The sequence below is a fragment of the Schistocerca americana genome, chromosome 8, assembly GCF_021461395.2.
Source record: "Schistocerca americana isolate TAMUIC-IGC-003095 chromosome 8, iqSchAmer2.1, whole genome shotgun sequence".
Taxonomy (NCBI): Eukaryota; Metazoa; Arthropoda; class Insecta; order Orthoptera; family Acrididae; genus Schistocerca; species Schistocerca americana.
In genome coordinates this window covers 144,794,005-144,808,721 of record NC_060126.1, presented here as the reverse complement: position 1 = coordinate 144,808,721, position 14,717 = coordinate 144,794,005, and the positions used below count along the sequence as shown (strand labels likewise).

At 42.9% G+C, this 14,717-nt stretch overlaps 2 non-coding genes across 2 annotated transcripts; one reads left to right on the top strand and one right to left on the bottom strand.

Moving 5' to 3' along the window:
* Positions 1 to 498: 498 nt before the first annotated feature.
* Trnai-aau lies at positions 499 to 572 on the bottom strand. The gene has a single exon. It is a non-coding gene; the product is annotated as a tRNA-Ile (tRNA).
* Positions 573 to 4,915: 4,343 nt separating this feature from the next.
* Trnak-cuu lies at positions 4,916 to 4,988 on the top strand. The gene has a single exon. It is a non-coding gene; the product is annotated as a tRNA-Lys (tRNA).
* The last annotated feature ends 9,729 nt before the right edge of the window (positions 4,989 to 14,717 follow it).

Sequence of the window (14,717 nt, the reverse complement as noted above, 5' to 3'; positions counted from 1 at the left end):
GATAATCTGTGCAAGAAACTGAGTAAGTGTACGTATCTACGTTCTCTGGGTAGCAGGAGTGCGTTTATTCGTCGCAGTGGGTGTTGCCGTGGCCCAAGTGACAAAATACGCACATTCCAAGATTGGTACATACGGCACACCATACGAAAAAGATCGAGGGCTCCAGAGTGCTCACCGTACAGTGACATGGCAGGGTGCCAGCAGGTCAGTCAGTAATCAAGTACCATTCAAATTACCAGCGTGCGATTCATATCACAGCAAGAACAACCCCGTTTTTTCGAATGAAGTACATATTACGAAATACGTTCCTATTTCATACTTCACGATATGAAGTGTCAATAGGATACATTTGTCAATCGTTAGAAATAATGCGTTACGTAATCTACACAAAATGAAAAAGAAGAATAATTCAAACGTTTTCCGTCGATTCCTGTACGAAAACAACATACACTAGTATCTAAAATAGTGGACGTATTCTGATACTGACGGGTAAAACATTGGCCCGTGGGGGGATCGAACCCACGACCTTCGCGTTATTAGCACGACGCTCTAACCAACTGAGCTAACGGGCCTGCGGGTTTATGGTCATGTTACGACGTTTAAGCGGCGTCTACTTTCTTAGTGACGAAATGACATTTTAAACACGTTTCTCTCCTATCACACAACGATGCTTGAACAGTATAGTTATCCATTCTAACCAAGCGTCTCAGAAACCACAAGATTTACTACAGATGAGAACTTTCTATGTGAATGTAGCAAAACACTATACACAACTTTAATTGCAATACTAACATCAGACCTGAAGATAATTTTTGAATACGACGGACACAGTTCTCTCCGACCGATTACTCGAAAACTAGTTGTGTCAACCTTCCACTCACGGAATAAACAAGCAAAAAATTACGAATCTAACATCACATGTAGAGATCAGACTCTCCAATACTGCAGCACTCCAAAATACATGCAAAATCCATTTCCGGAACGTGGCAGCTGAAATCAAAACTCTGAACAATATGCTCCAGAAATAAACATGAACAACAGTTCTCAAATGTTCAGCCGTAGCTCTTTCATCCTCAATCGCAGAGTACTGACGCTCCACCTTCCTGAATAGTTCGCACACTAAAATAATTGACATTCTGCTCAATAATGCTTTTCGCCTCATCACGGTGTGTATTCGTCCCACAAACACACTACCGGTTCTTGGTAATATTCACCGACCATTCAGTAATGAGTCGTTGCAGAGCCGGCCGGAGTGGCCGTGCGGTTCTCGGCGCTACAGTCTGGAACCGAGCGACCGCTCCGGTCGCAGTTCGAATCCTGCCTCGGGCATGGATGTGTGTGATGTCCTTAGGTTAGTTAGGTTTAATTAGTTCTAAGTTCTAGGCGATTGATGACCTCAGAAGTTAGGTCGCTCAGAGCCATTGAACCATTTTTTAGTCGTTGCAGAACGTGTGGACAAGAATAATAAAAAAGAATAACAATAAAATAAATTGAATTACCAATTCATTCAGAATAATCATTATCGGAACTCCAGCGACTGAAGTCTGGGATACCATCACGGAGCACATTAATCAGTTTGGAGAAGAGTCATTTCAACATGCATGATGACTGGAGCAATTACAGGCAGGAGCATACTTCTTTGATGCGTCATTAACTAAGCAAAACTCCCTGCGAACGACGTGCTGATTTCCATCTCCGCCAAGACACTGATGCATACTGAATCGTATCATAACTGACAATGGCAGTTGCGGAGCATTGCTGCACCAATGGGGATGGAAGTTTTCTCCTCAACGTGACTGCAACAAAAATCAGCAAACATTACATGATATAATATTTTAATGTTTCCTCACAGCATTCAAAGGATCAGTGGAAGCCTTCACAATTTGTCCGACTGGGTTTCAAACCTGGGCCTTGGCCTGTGAACCCATTACGAACTAGGGATAGTGTGTATCTGTGTAGAAATTTGCGTATTTATTGTAAATTGTTGTCTAGTACTTTTTCATCTCCTCATGCGATAAATAAATAAATAAATAATATTAACTACTCCAAAAACGATAGTAACTCATATTTGTTCCTGTTTAATACAGGAGGACGTTCCAAGGCCTTTAATTCAGGACCACTGTTTACATTGTGCACTTGTTATCAGTGACGATCCTATAATCTGGTGATTGGAGGACGAGGCAGGACGTGTTCACAAGTATCTGAATATCTACAGCAGTCATGGCAGTTATGTAACAGCGTATGTCTTCTTCTACTACTTCTACTTCTACTACTACTACTACTACTACTACTACTACTACTTTTAATTTTCAAGGATAGACTAAGTTCTTAATTTCTTGTATAAATTCATGCGGCTTACTGCCTTATGCAAGTCTTTTCATAGTTGACGTCTCTTGATAAGCTTCTGTAACAGATGCAAAATCGAATTTCGAACCAAGGTTTCGATCGTTGTAAATGGAATACGTTTCATTTTGTGTACTTGTCAGTTGCTGTGAATAAGACAGTGCTCGTCTATCTCACTCCAGAAATAAAACAGCAGTCAAAGCGATGGCCAGAAGTCAGTAGTCTCAAACAAAAAATGCGAAGTCCATTTCATCTGCTGTAGAGGTATTTTCTGGAATACAAATTGCATTCTTGTAGGATATTACCTTGCAATAACCAGGAAAGGTATGTTAGGATTCTTGACCACTTGGCGAAAAAATGCACGAAAACAGGCATGGATTGAAAACGGAAAGAAATCTTCTTTTGTCAGAACAATAAACATGACCTCAAAGGTGTTCGGCAATAGGAAAACCTGTTTTTGAAGTACTGCACTTCCGAGAACCCTTCCAGTAAACCTAAATCTCCCATTTACCATCCATAATACTGACTTTACATATTTACGGGTTATATAAAAAAAGATGAAATGTAACGATCACGTAAACGATGTGACGTACTCCAGAAGAGAGATTGAACTACGTCTTACACGGAAAAATCACCAACTTGCCTCATATTTTGTGAAGATAAAAGCACATTTTCAAGACAACAGCCCCAGCAATCGACCCCCCGCGCGAAAACTTTGGCCATAATTATGACAGTACGCAGTCATTACCTTCTGCATGTACAGATTTTAAACTTTCCTGCTGACCGGTTGTCTTTTAGTCGCTCCCACTACAGTCGCCTAATGCCTGAGCCCGCAGCACTGTATACAGCGCGACAACCAGAACTCTCCTATTCCCGCAATATCGAGTGCGAGAGGAACGGAAGGGATGGAGTGCCACGTTGTAAGATGTCTACCTCCCACACACAGACGTACAGTATTTTAACAATATTCTCGCAATACGCGTCTCAAAATCAAAATGAATAAACCTAAGCAACTGAAGGATTTACTAGTTTTCGATTTACGGTTTAATCAAGCCAGTCACTTTGAAGAGCGGTGCAACTCCTGAAAATGTACGTCCGTTTAACGGTGTGTCTTTTACAGCCCAAAGAAAAAACGCGCAACACCGATGTTAATAATGAAATAGCGCTACGCCACTTCTGTAAAGACGCACACATTTGTTTCATTCATTTATACTGTACTCGTTCATCGCAACACAAAAATGTTCAAAGCAGAGAGATCTGTGATACAAGTCACAAGTTACAAACCGCACACTTTGGCGCAATGAACAAAGCATGGTACCAACTCTAAACAGTAGTTCACAACCTCTTACACTAGCATACAGTACTTCGCGCTACAGAATAAAGGGCTGACTGTGGCGCGGAGCAAGTGACAGGTAGGTGCGCATATTTTAAAACTGAACGTTTAGGTAGTAACTGTGTACTGTCGCAATTATGGTCCAAATTTTCACACAGGATCGATTGCTGGGGATAATGTCTTCCTAGTGTGCCTTTTTCTTCTTAAAATATGAGCTCAAGATGGTGATGTTTCCTTGTTATTCGAGCAGCGAAGAGATCTGTAAATGGAGTAGATTCATAAGCAAAAAATTAAATGTGAGAGGGAAATCGATTGCTGATTTCAGAATTTCAGATCAGCATAAGAGGCCTATGCTTTCAACAATTCTCTTTCAATTTTTGCATGGTTTGAAATTGTGTAATCGGGTAGGTAGACGTATTCATATTCTGTCGTGAGTGTCGTTCTAAATAGGTTCGCTGTCATCGAGGAACGGTAGCTTGCTTTAGGCCGCACCTCCAAAGTTCATCCCTGGTGTTACGCCTTGAGAACTGAAATGATATTAAATAATTGCCTTTGAAGGAATTCCCTGTTTAATAACATAAAATATTATTACACATAAATTTTGTGTGTGGAATTGCTGTTTCGTAGCGGTATTATCGGACAACAGACAGCGTTGGTCCGATATCAGTTAATTCTGCATTAACGACATTCCTTCATCATGTGTGACGGGATAATGGCTTCAAAAATCCTCCACTGTTGTAAGCGGTTTTCATGCTCGAGGGTTACACATCCGTAAGAAATACTAAAACTCTCTCCCGGCCCGAAATGCTATACTATCTTTGATTTAACAGAAAACGACTGTCAAATAACCCAAAAAGGTTCTTGCTATCAATTACATGACTTCGGTAGATATGAAATTGTGTAGTTAGTCTTGTGAGCCTTGCTGCTTATTGTAAATACTCTATTATTTTCCGAGACTTGTACGATAGATCTACCGGAGAAGGAGGAGGGACAGTTACCTAATTTAAACTGTCCGCCGTCAGGAAAGGAAAGCGGTGTGAGCGTGTGATAGACGGAGCCGAGTGCGATAGTGAACCAATGCTGAGTCATTTTAGAGAAATTTAATCCGACGTCGCGTTTGATAGGACAAGACAAGACGTAGAAGAAATAACCCTTATCTACGAGAAGAACGACAGTTGTATGCAAGCTGATCTGGTATTTTAAATATTAATAACTTTAATGAGTTTACCCACAATCGTAGCCCGGCTAGCTCAGTCGGTAGAGCATGAGACTCTTAATCTCAGGGTCGTGGGTTCGAGCCCCACGTTGGGCGTAAAATTTTAACTTCGCGAAGAAAAATCTGCCGTAATTGCTCTGCTGGACTACAGTTCCAAATAAATCCAGCTGAGAAAATCAGATGCCATTTTAGTTTCACGAATGGGTCAGTGAGGCAGACTGCCAAGAGCGACAGGTAACAGTCGTTGACCTATGCGAACCCCAATGAGACTTTCGGCGAGGTGGCTGATGTGGACTACTTGAATCTATAGAGATCAAATGACATCGACAAATTGTAACTGACTGCTGATCGCTACCAATGTAAACTAGCAGATAACATCGTTCAGTGCAAAGTGACTTGCTCGCTGGAGTGTTTTTAATGTAAACTCCAATCCTGTTGGGAATGGCGGGCTCATTTTCGAACGGATGGGTTCGTTTGGGCCAAGGGTTACTATTTTATGCTGTGATGACACTCTTTATTGTTTTATAAAATTGGCTTTTACTTACTTTAAATTACTATCTTGTTTCTGGCTGGGAGGTAAATAACTAAAATCATAAGTTCCATTTCTGCTGAGGAAAAAGCTTCCCTAAAAACCTTAGCAGAGTTTTGGTCATTTCATTTCTGTTGATATTTCTTCACCTTTTTCATTATTCATTCTTCATCATGTTCCTATGGGTCATGTAGATGTTGTTTTCTCATACTGAAGTATTCCCTTAAAGTTATGTAGTCCGGGATAAATTATTTGGATCGCTCTTGTTATCGCGCCTGGCGGGTATGGGTATTTATACCTTTGCAACTGAACTCGGGTTCGTTTACTACTTATTTTTCACGTGGGTCATCTGCAAAGGGGGTTGGTAGTAAACGGTTGCATTTGCGCCCCTATTATTGAGCCAGATATTGGCTGGCTTTTAAAGAGCAGTGAATTGAACTATACACGTTCAGATTGAAACTTATTTATTCAAAAGAAACACTTTAACGTTGTGGCCATGCATTTTTAAGTTCACAAATAATAATCGGTGCAATTCGTAGGGGAAAATTGGGCTCAAAGATCTTGCTGATTCACGACAACGCCCGGGCCCACACGGCAAATGCCACTCGTGAAGTTCTCGAATCTTTTAAGTGGGAGTTGTTTCCTCATCCGCCGTACAGTCCCGACCTGGCACCGAGCGACTTCCACTTTTTCCCAGCAATGAAGAAGTGGTTGGCTATGCAGCGTTTTGATGACGACGCACAGCTTCAAGAAGAGGTAACCACGTGGTTGAAGGCGCAGGCGGCCGAATTTTACGACGAAGGAATTTCCAAGCTCGTCCATCGCTACGATAAATGCCTTAATTTAAATGGCAACTATGTAGAAAAGTAGTATTTAAGTGTGGCTTTCATCTGTATATAATAAAAAAAAATTCCAATACTTTATTTATTTTTAATTCCAAAACGTAATGTACTTTGTGGATAGCCCTCGTAAGCTTTGCTTGTCTTCCATTGAAGAGGTATTCTTTGCTATTTTATAGCGTCGTTAAATAGACGTTGTAACGGTAGTATTAGTTCGCCAGGTGCTTGTCGTAACATGTTTTTGGTTATGCCGTCAATATCTGGTGTGTTACTTTTGCCAGTGCTGATGGCCGTTACTATTTCTTGCTGTGTTGAATCAGCCATTAATAATTTTTGATCTTCATTTAATTCACAATCTTTATGGTTTGCCACTTTTCATTGACTTAATTTTCATGAATAGAATCAAATGGCTCTGAGCACTATGGGACTTAACATCTGTGGTCATCAGTCCCCTAGAACTAAGAACTACTTAAACCTAACTAACCTAAGGACATCACACACATCCATGCCCGAGGCAGGATTCGAACCTGCGACCGTAGCAGTCGCGCGGTTCCGGACTGAGCGCCTAGAACCGCTAGACCACCGCGGCCGGCGAATAGAATCGAAACGTTGATCTTCAGGATGTTGATGAATACTGTCCAAAACCTTCGTCATCAGCTATAATATTGCTCTCATGTAATAAAGGGCGACTTTCTTTTTTAATATTATTCAAAATACATGTAGGAACTGTCTGTTTTCCTGGAGTGATATTAATCTGAGGTGAACAGTCATGCATGCTTTTCTTGTAACATCAACGATTTAGTCATTTTAGTCATTTATGTCATTTTTTAATTTATAGTTTGATCGACCTCGTGCAGGAGAATGTGACTGTTTGAATTTTGTAGTATCCATTCTTTTTTGAGCTTGCTTTGGTTCTTCAGTTTGGGTACTGACTTTCAGTAGTGAAGTATCAAAAAATAATGGAAGATTGTCAGTTCCAACACCATATGCAATGCTTGTGTATAATCGATCTTAGGGTCATTTATTCATATGTTAAGAGCATTAAGCACAGTGTTGCCTGGTGTCCAAAGTTGGAGGGGTAGGAAAGCAAGCAATACCGAATGTCAGCGTTCGAGTTCAATCGATCCAACGACTCCTGCTGGCGAGAATCCTATTAGAGACACTATAGTTACAGCCAAAAGACACACTACGTAATAAAACAGAACTTCTTTTTTGGAAATTATTGTCTGAAGCCTTTTTATTGGCCTTCGAGGAAAAAGTAAAAAAAAAAAGAAAAAGATCTACAATATTGTAATAAGTAACTTAAGTAACTTCAGATGACGGATTTTCCTGAAAAACCTAGAAATATTAAAGCATTTGTACAAGCTCGACTTTTATGTCTTTTGAAATCATCACACACAAAATCATTCTCTCTCTCTCTCTCTCTCTCTCTCTCTCTCTCTCTCTCTCTCACACACACACACACACACACACACACACACACACACACACACACACACTCCTCCATTTCCTCACTACTCCCCCATCTCCCTCCCCCTTTCCCTACTTCACTGTTCTTGCCCTGCTCAACCTTGCACCCCCCCCCCCCCAAATCCCTCCCCTTCAGACAGCTCTCCATTTAGGTCTTCAGTTCCCACACTACACCTTCATTTCACTTCATTTTAAATAAATACATATTAACATAATTAAAACGACATAATACATATGTAGGTATTTGTTAACTGTAGCCGCGCGGTCTAGGGCGACTTGTCACGGTCCGCGTGACACCCCCCGTCGGAGGTTCGAGTCCTCCCTCGGGCATGGGTGTATGTGTTGTCCTTAGTGTAAGTTAAAGTTAGATTAAGTAGTGCGTAAGCTTAGACACTGATGACCTCAGCAGTTTGGTACCATAAGACATTACTACAAATTTCCAAATTTTTTGTTAACTGTACACTTCACTCTAGAGCACTGATACTTTATTTCCTCGATCGTCTACAATACATAATGATCTACATCAGTATTAGCACGGTTACTACATGTAGTACGCTTCCAGCAACCGCACACACTACGATGCTCGCGCTACGGTAGGTTGAGGCCGACTGGCCACTGGAGAGCGCAGTCTTCTGGCGTTGGTCTTTCACAACATTGCCGACTGGTTAGTGTGGAGCGGCCAGCGACCTGGGGTCACTACACCACACCCCCACAGGGGAGAAAAAAAATAAGAGAAAAGAAAAATGTCGTTACTGACTTGAACTGTGAATGTCCACCGGGTGGAAATGGAACCGCACTTTTCGTCCGTACCAGGTTTCTGTTGTGGCTGGACATTGGTGGGTCGGCTGTTGTTGCGGAGTAACTGCTGCGTCTGGGTGGCCCGTGGCTGGTTGGTTTCGTGGCGGGCGGCACTACTCTGTGTGACGTTGCTGTGCCGTCGGTTGTTGTTCGACAGGTGCTCTGTGACCGGTGCTGGCCTGCATTTCGGCAACATCTTCTACACTTAGGTCGGCTGGCTTCCACCGGTCGATGGACACTACTGTGTCTACCCCTTTAATGTGGAGAGTGAGGGTTCTGTCATTCCATCCCGTTACTGCGTATGGGCCTTGGTAGCGCGGTTCCAGTGCCCTGCGCAGTGGGCCGCGTCGGAGGAAAACGTGCTTTGTCGTTGCCAAATCTTTGAACACGAAGGTAGCATGTTTCCATGCCGTGAAGTTTCACTTGGTCGCAAGTCGTCAATTTGCCTGCGGAGTTCTGTGAGGAAGTCTTGAGTAGAGTGCAGGGGTCCAGTTTGTTGTGTGAAAAACTCTCCTGGTAGACGCAGGAATTCGTCATACACTAGTTCCGCTGGAGATGCCTGTAGGTCTTCTTTCAGTGCACTGCGCAGTCCCAATAGCACTACTGGGAGGGCGTCAATCCACGAGTCTGTCGTGTGGCACATTATGATGGCCTTCAAGGAACGGTGCAGACGCTCCCCAATGCAGGTCTGAGTTCATGTACGGCAGTTCCCCTGTACACGAGCCCACACAAAACGCTGCGTTACTAGTGCCCTCGTAGCATGGATTCCTGGGTGGATGAATCCATGTAGGGAATCGAAAACCCTTCGTCGTAGAGGGGCAGGTACGTATGGCAGCTGTCGGCCTGCTGAGTCGACACACTATAACAGCTGCTCAGTACCTGGCTGTGGTATGCGACGCAAGTGCAAAGCCGCCTTTCAGCAAGTCCTTTAACTCTTCATCGCCATTTTGTGCTGCAGGTAGTTCGGCGAAATTCACAGGTCCGTAAATACTTTCCACTCTGGACAAGGCGTCAGCAGTGACGTTTTTCGAACCACTTACATGCCGGATGGCTGTTGTGAATTACGAAATTAAATTTAGTTGCTAGATTTGCACTGGTAGATAGTTATTTCTTGGCTGTCGAAACACGGAAGTAAATGGCCGGTGATCTGTGTATATAGTGAAAGCATGCCCTTCCACCATGAATCTGAAGTAGTTGACTGCCTTACAGTCTAATAAGAGTTCAGTGTAAAATGGGGGCCAAGAGCGCTGTTTCTCCGTGACCTTCTTGGAGAAGAAACCCAATGGTTGACAGCACCAACAGCGCGGGATGAGGCGTCTGAGAAAATGACTAATGGGGCATCGGCGATTGGAGAGTGGCCTGTTTGTCTGGCAGGCTTCAAATGCAGTCTGCAATGCATCAGTCCAAGTGACAGGTGTGGAGCCAAACACTTTGGGGTCAGTGAGGTTGGCATGGAGTGGTGCCTGCGCGTCAGCAGCTCGGGGTAAAAAACGACGGTAGAAGTTGACCATCCCCAGGTAACGACGCAGTTCACACACAGTTTTTGGAGCTGGGTAAGTTGTGAGTGCGGTGATACGCTCAGCTGGTGGGTACGTACCGTTCACGGAAACACGAAATCCGTGGAATGTCACTTTCTTAGCCCCAATAACGCATTTGGCCGGATTTATGAGGATTCCGTAGTCATCAGATCTTTGGAAAACCATGCGTAGGTGTCTTTCATGTTCTTCTGTGGATGATGATGCCACCAACACGTCGTCGTTGTATGCGAAGCAGAAGTCCAATCCACGCAAAACTTGATCGATAAGACGCTGAGAGGTCCGTGCTGCGATTCGGAGGCCATATGACATGTATGGGAATTCAAACAGTACAAAGGGCGTGGTTATTGCAGTTTTATGGACATCCTCTGTTGCCACTGGTATTTGGTTGTAGGCTTTAACTAGGTCTAAAGTCGAGAAAACGTTTTACCCCGGCAATTCGCAAGCGAAATCTTCGATGTGGCGCACAGGATATTGGTCGGCAATTGTACGGGCTTTGAGTCCTCTATAGTCTCCGCAGGGACGCCAGCCATCTGGTTTCTTTGGTACCAGGTGCAGAGCAGACGCCCAGTTGCTTTCCGATGGTCGTGCCGTGCCTGCTTGGATCATTGCGTCGAATTCTGCTTTTGCGGTGCGCAGTTTGTTGGGGGCCAGCCTTCTGGGCCGCAAGAAAACTGGAGGGCCGGGCGTGGTCCTGATGTGATGCAGTGTCGAGTGGCGGGGCGATGACGCCACTACGGCGGGTCGCGTGACTGTCGGGAACTCGTTAGCAGTTGCGCTAACGGCGCTGGCGCCGAACCCGCAAGGAAGTGTACCGGCGACGCTGTGCACTGCGTAGGCTGGCATGCCAACTTCAAAGACGTAACAAGGTCCAAAAGGGAAGCGTTCCAGAATGAGGTCGTAATGGGACACGAAATCTAGCCCGATTATAGCGCGGGCCACGTCTGCGACTATAAATTGCCATTTGAATGACCTCCGCAACCCGATGTTCAGATTTAAAGTCACAAGTCCATATGTACAAATGAGCGAACCATTTGCAGCTGCTAAGTCGTAATTAGAAAATTTAAAAAGGGAAATGGATAGGTTAAAGTTGGATGTAGTGGGAATTAGTGAAGTTCGGTGGCAGGAGGAACAAGACTTCTGGTCAGGTGAATACAGGGTTATAAATACAAAATCAATAGGGGTAATGCAGGAGTGGGTTTAATAATGAATAAAAAAATAGGTGTACGGGTAAGCTACTACAAACAGCATAGTGAACGCATTATTGTGGCCAAGATAGATACGAAGCCCACACCTGCTACAGTAGTACAAGTTTATATGCCAACTAGCTCTGCAGATGACGAAGAAATTGATGAAATGTATGATGAGATAAAAGAAATTATTCAGGTAGTGAAGGAGACGAAAATTTAATAGTCATGGGTGACTGGAATTCATCAGTAGGAAAAGGGAGAGAAGGAAACATAGTAGGTGAATATGGCTTGGGGCTAAGAAATGAAAGAGGAAGCCGCCTGGTAAAATTTTGCGCAGAGCATAACTTAATCATAGCTAATACTTGGATTAAGAATCATAAAAGAAGATTGTATACATAGAAGAAGCCTGGAGATACTAAAAGGTATCAAATAGATTATATAATGGTAAGACAGAGATTTAGGAACCAGGTTTTAAATTGTAAGACATTTCCAGGGGCAGATGTGGACTCTGACCGTAATCTATTGGTTATGAACTGTAGATTAAAACTGAAGAAATTGCAAAAAGGTGGGAATTTAAGGAATGGGACCTGGATAAACTGCAAGAACCAGAGATTGTACCGAGTTTCAGGGAGAGCATAAGGGAACAATTGACAGGAATGAGGGAAAGAAATACAGTAGAAGAAGAATGGGTAGCTTTGAGGGATAACATAGTGAAGGCAGCAGAGGATCAAATAGGTAAAAAGGCGAGGGCTAGAGAAACCCTTGGGTAACAGAAGAAATATTGAATTTAATTGATGAAAGGAGAAAATATAAAAATGCAGTAAATGAAGCAGGCAAGAAGGAATACAAACGTCTCAAAAATGATATTGACAAGAAGTGCAAAATGGCTAAGCAAGGATGGCTAGAGGACAAATGTAAGGATGTAGAGGCTTATCTCACTAGGGGTAAGATAGATACTGCAAACAGGAAAATTAAATAGACCTTTGGAGAAAGGAGAACCACTTGCATGAATATCAAGAGCTTTGATGGAAACCCAGTTCTAAGCAAAGAAGGGAAAGCAGAAAGGTGGAAGGAGTATATAGAGGATTTATACAAGGGCGATGTACTTGAGGACAATATTATGGAAATGGAAGAGGATGTAGATGAAGATGAAATGGGAGATATGATATTGCGTGAGGAGTTTGACAGAGCACTGAAAGACCTGAGCCGAAACAAGGCCCCCGGAGTAGACAACATTCCATTAGAACTACTGACAACCATGGGAGAGCCAGTCCTGACAAAACTCTACCACCTGGTGAGCAAGATGTCTGAGACAGGCGAAATACCCTCAGACTTCAAGAAGAATATAATAATCCCAATCCCAAAGAAAGCAGATGTTGACAGACGTGAAAATTACCGAACCATCAGTTTAATAAGTCACAGCTGCAAAATACTAACGCGAATTATTTACAGACGAATGGAAAAACTGATAGAAGCCGACCTCGGGGAAGATCAGTTTGGATTCCGTAGAAATGTCGGAACACGTGAGGCAATACTGACCCTACGACTTATCTTAGAAGAAAGATTAAGGAAAGGCAAACCTACGTTTCTAGCATTTGTAGACTTAGAGAAAGCTTTTGACAATGTTGATTGGAATGCTCTCTTTCAAATTCTGAAGGTGGCAGGGATAAAATACAGGGAGCGAAAGGCTATTTACAATTTGTACAAAAAGCAGATGGCAGTTATAAGAGTCGAGGGATATGAAAGGGAAGCAGTGGTTGGGAAGGGAGTGAGACAGGGTTGTAGCCTATCCCCGATGTTATTCAATCTGTATATTGAGCAAGCAGTAAAGGAAACAAAAGAAAAGATCCGAGTAGGTATTAAAATCCATGGAGAAGAAATAAAAACTCTGAGGTTCGCCGATGAAATTGTAATTCTGTCAGAGACAGCAAAGGACTTGGAGGAGCAGTTGAACGGAATGGACAGTGTTTGAAAGGAGGATATAAGATGAACATCAACAAAAGCAAAATGAGGATAATGGAATGTAGTCGAATTAAATCGGGTGATGCTGAGGGAATTAGATTAGGAAATGAGACACTTAAAGTAGTAAAGGAGTTTTGCTATTTAGGGAGTAAAATAACTGATGTTGGTCGAAGTAGAGAGGATATAAAATGCAGACTGTCAATAGCAAGGAAAGCGTTTCTTAAGAAAAGAAATTTGTTAACATTGAGTATTGATTTAAGTGTCAAGAAGTCGTTTCTCGAAGTATTTGTATGGAGTGTAGCCATGTATGGAAGTGAAACATGGACGATAAATAGCTTAGACAAGAAGAGAATAGAAGCTTTCGAAATGTGGTGCTACAGAAGAATGCTGAAGATTAGATGGGTTGATCACATAACTAATGAGGAGGTATTGAATAGAATTGGGGAGAAGAGGAGCTTGTGGCACAACTTGACTAGAAGAAGGGATCGGTTGGTAGGACATGTTCTGAGACATCGAGAGATCACCAATTTAGTATTGGAGGGCAGCGTGGAAGGTAAAAATCGTAGAGGGAGACCAAGAGATGAATACACTAACAGATTCAGAAGTATGTAGGTTGCAGTAGGTACTGGGAGATGAAGAAGCTTGCACAGGATAGAGTAGCATGGAGAGCTGCATCAAACCAGTCTCAGGACTGAAGACCACAACAACAACAACAAGTCGTAATTTGCGCACGGTCGCGGTTCCCACAGCAGGCGCTTAGGCCGTCGGCACACGGACCGTGCATCCGAGCGTTGAGCGTGCCGAGTTTCTGACGTCATAGCGTGGAATAGCACGCTCAGGAGTCTTTCCGAACGTGCAGAGCAATATCTGGCATGCCAGATATTTTGAGCGTGCGTCTGAGCGCTGACCAATGAGATGGGACAACGCCAGCTACGTCACACGCGAACCGTCTCGCTTCAGTACAGAGTTGTGAGGCGCCATATTGGCATTTCAAGCCTATATGTATATATGCCGTTCCTGATCACCAGGAAATGCAGAATCACTGGAAAACCCGTTGTTAGTTGTATGATTCGTTCCAATAAAATAATGAAAAACATCTTATTCGTTGCAAAAGAATTATTGTGATTTGTGTATTATGAGAGTAGGCTATTTGAAGGCGGTGACACACTGAAGATCCACTCAAAACGCATTGTTCTTGGCACAATTTGTTATAATTAAATTTCAATTAGTAACATAATTATCTACGATTAACGTTTTTAGCAAGGGGTAATACAATATGATTAAAGATAAGGAAGGTGTTGTTTGTTTAGCGTAATGAGTAGCGTCTCTGTCCTATAATGAATATTTGTTGGGGCAGCGGTTGGCGCCTCAACACTTCCAATTGTTTTTCCTAACATTCGCGTTTTTTAGGGTTCAAAAAATGGTTCAAATGGCTCTGAGCACTATGGGACTTAACATCTCAGGTCATCAGTCCCCTAGAACTTAGAACTACTTAAACCTAA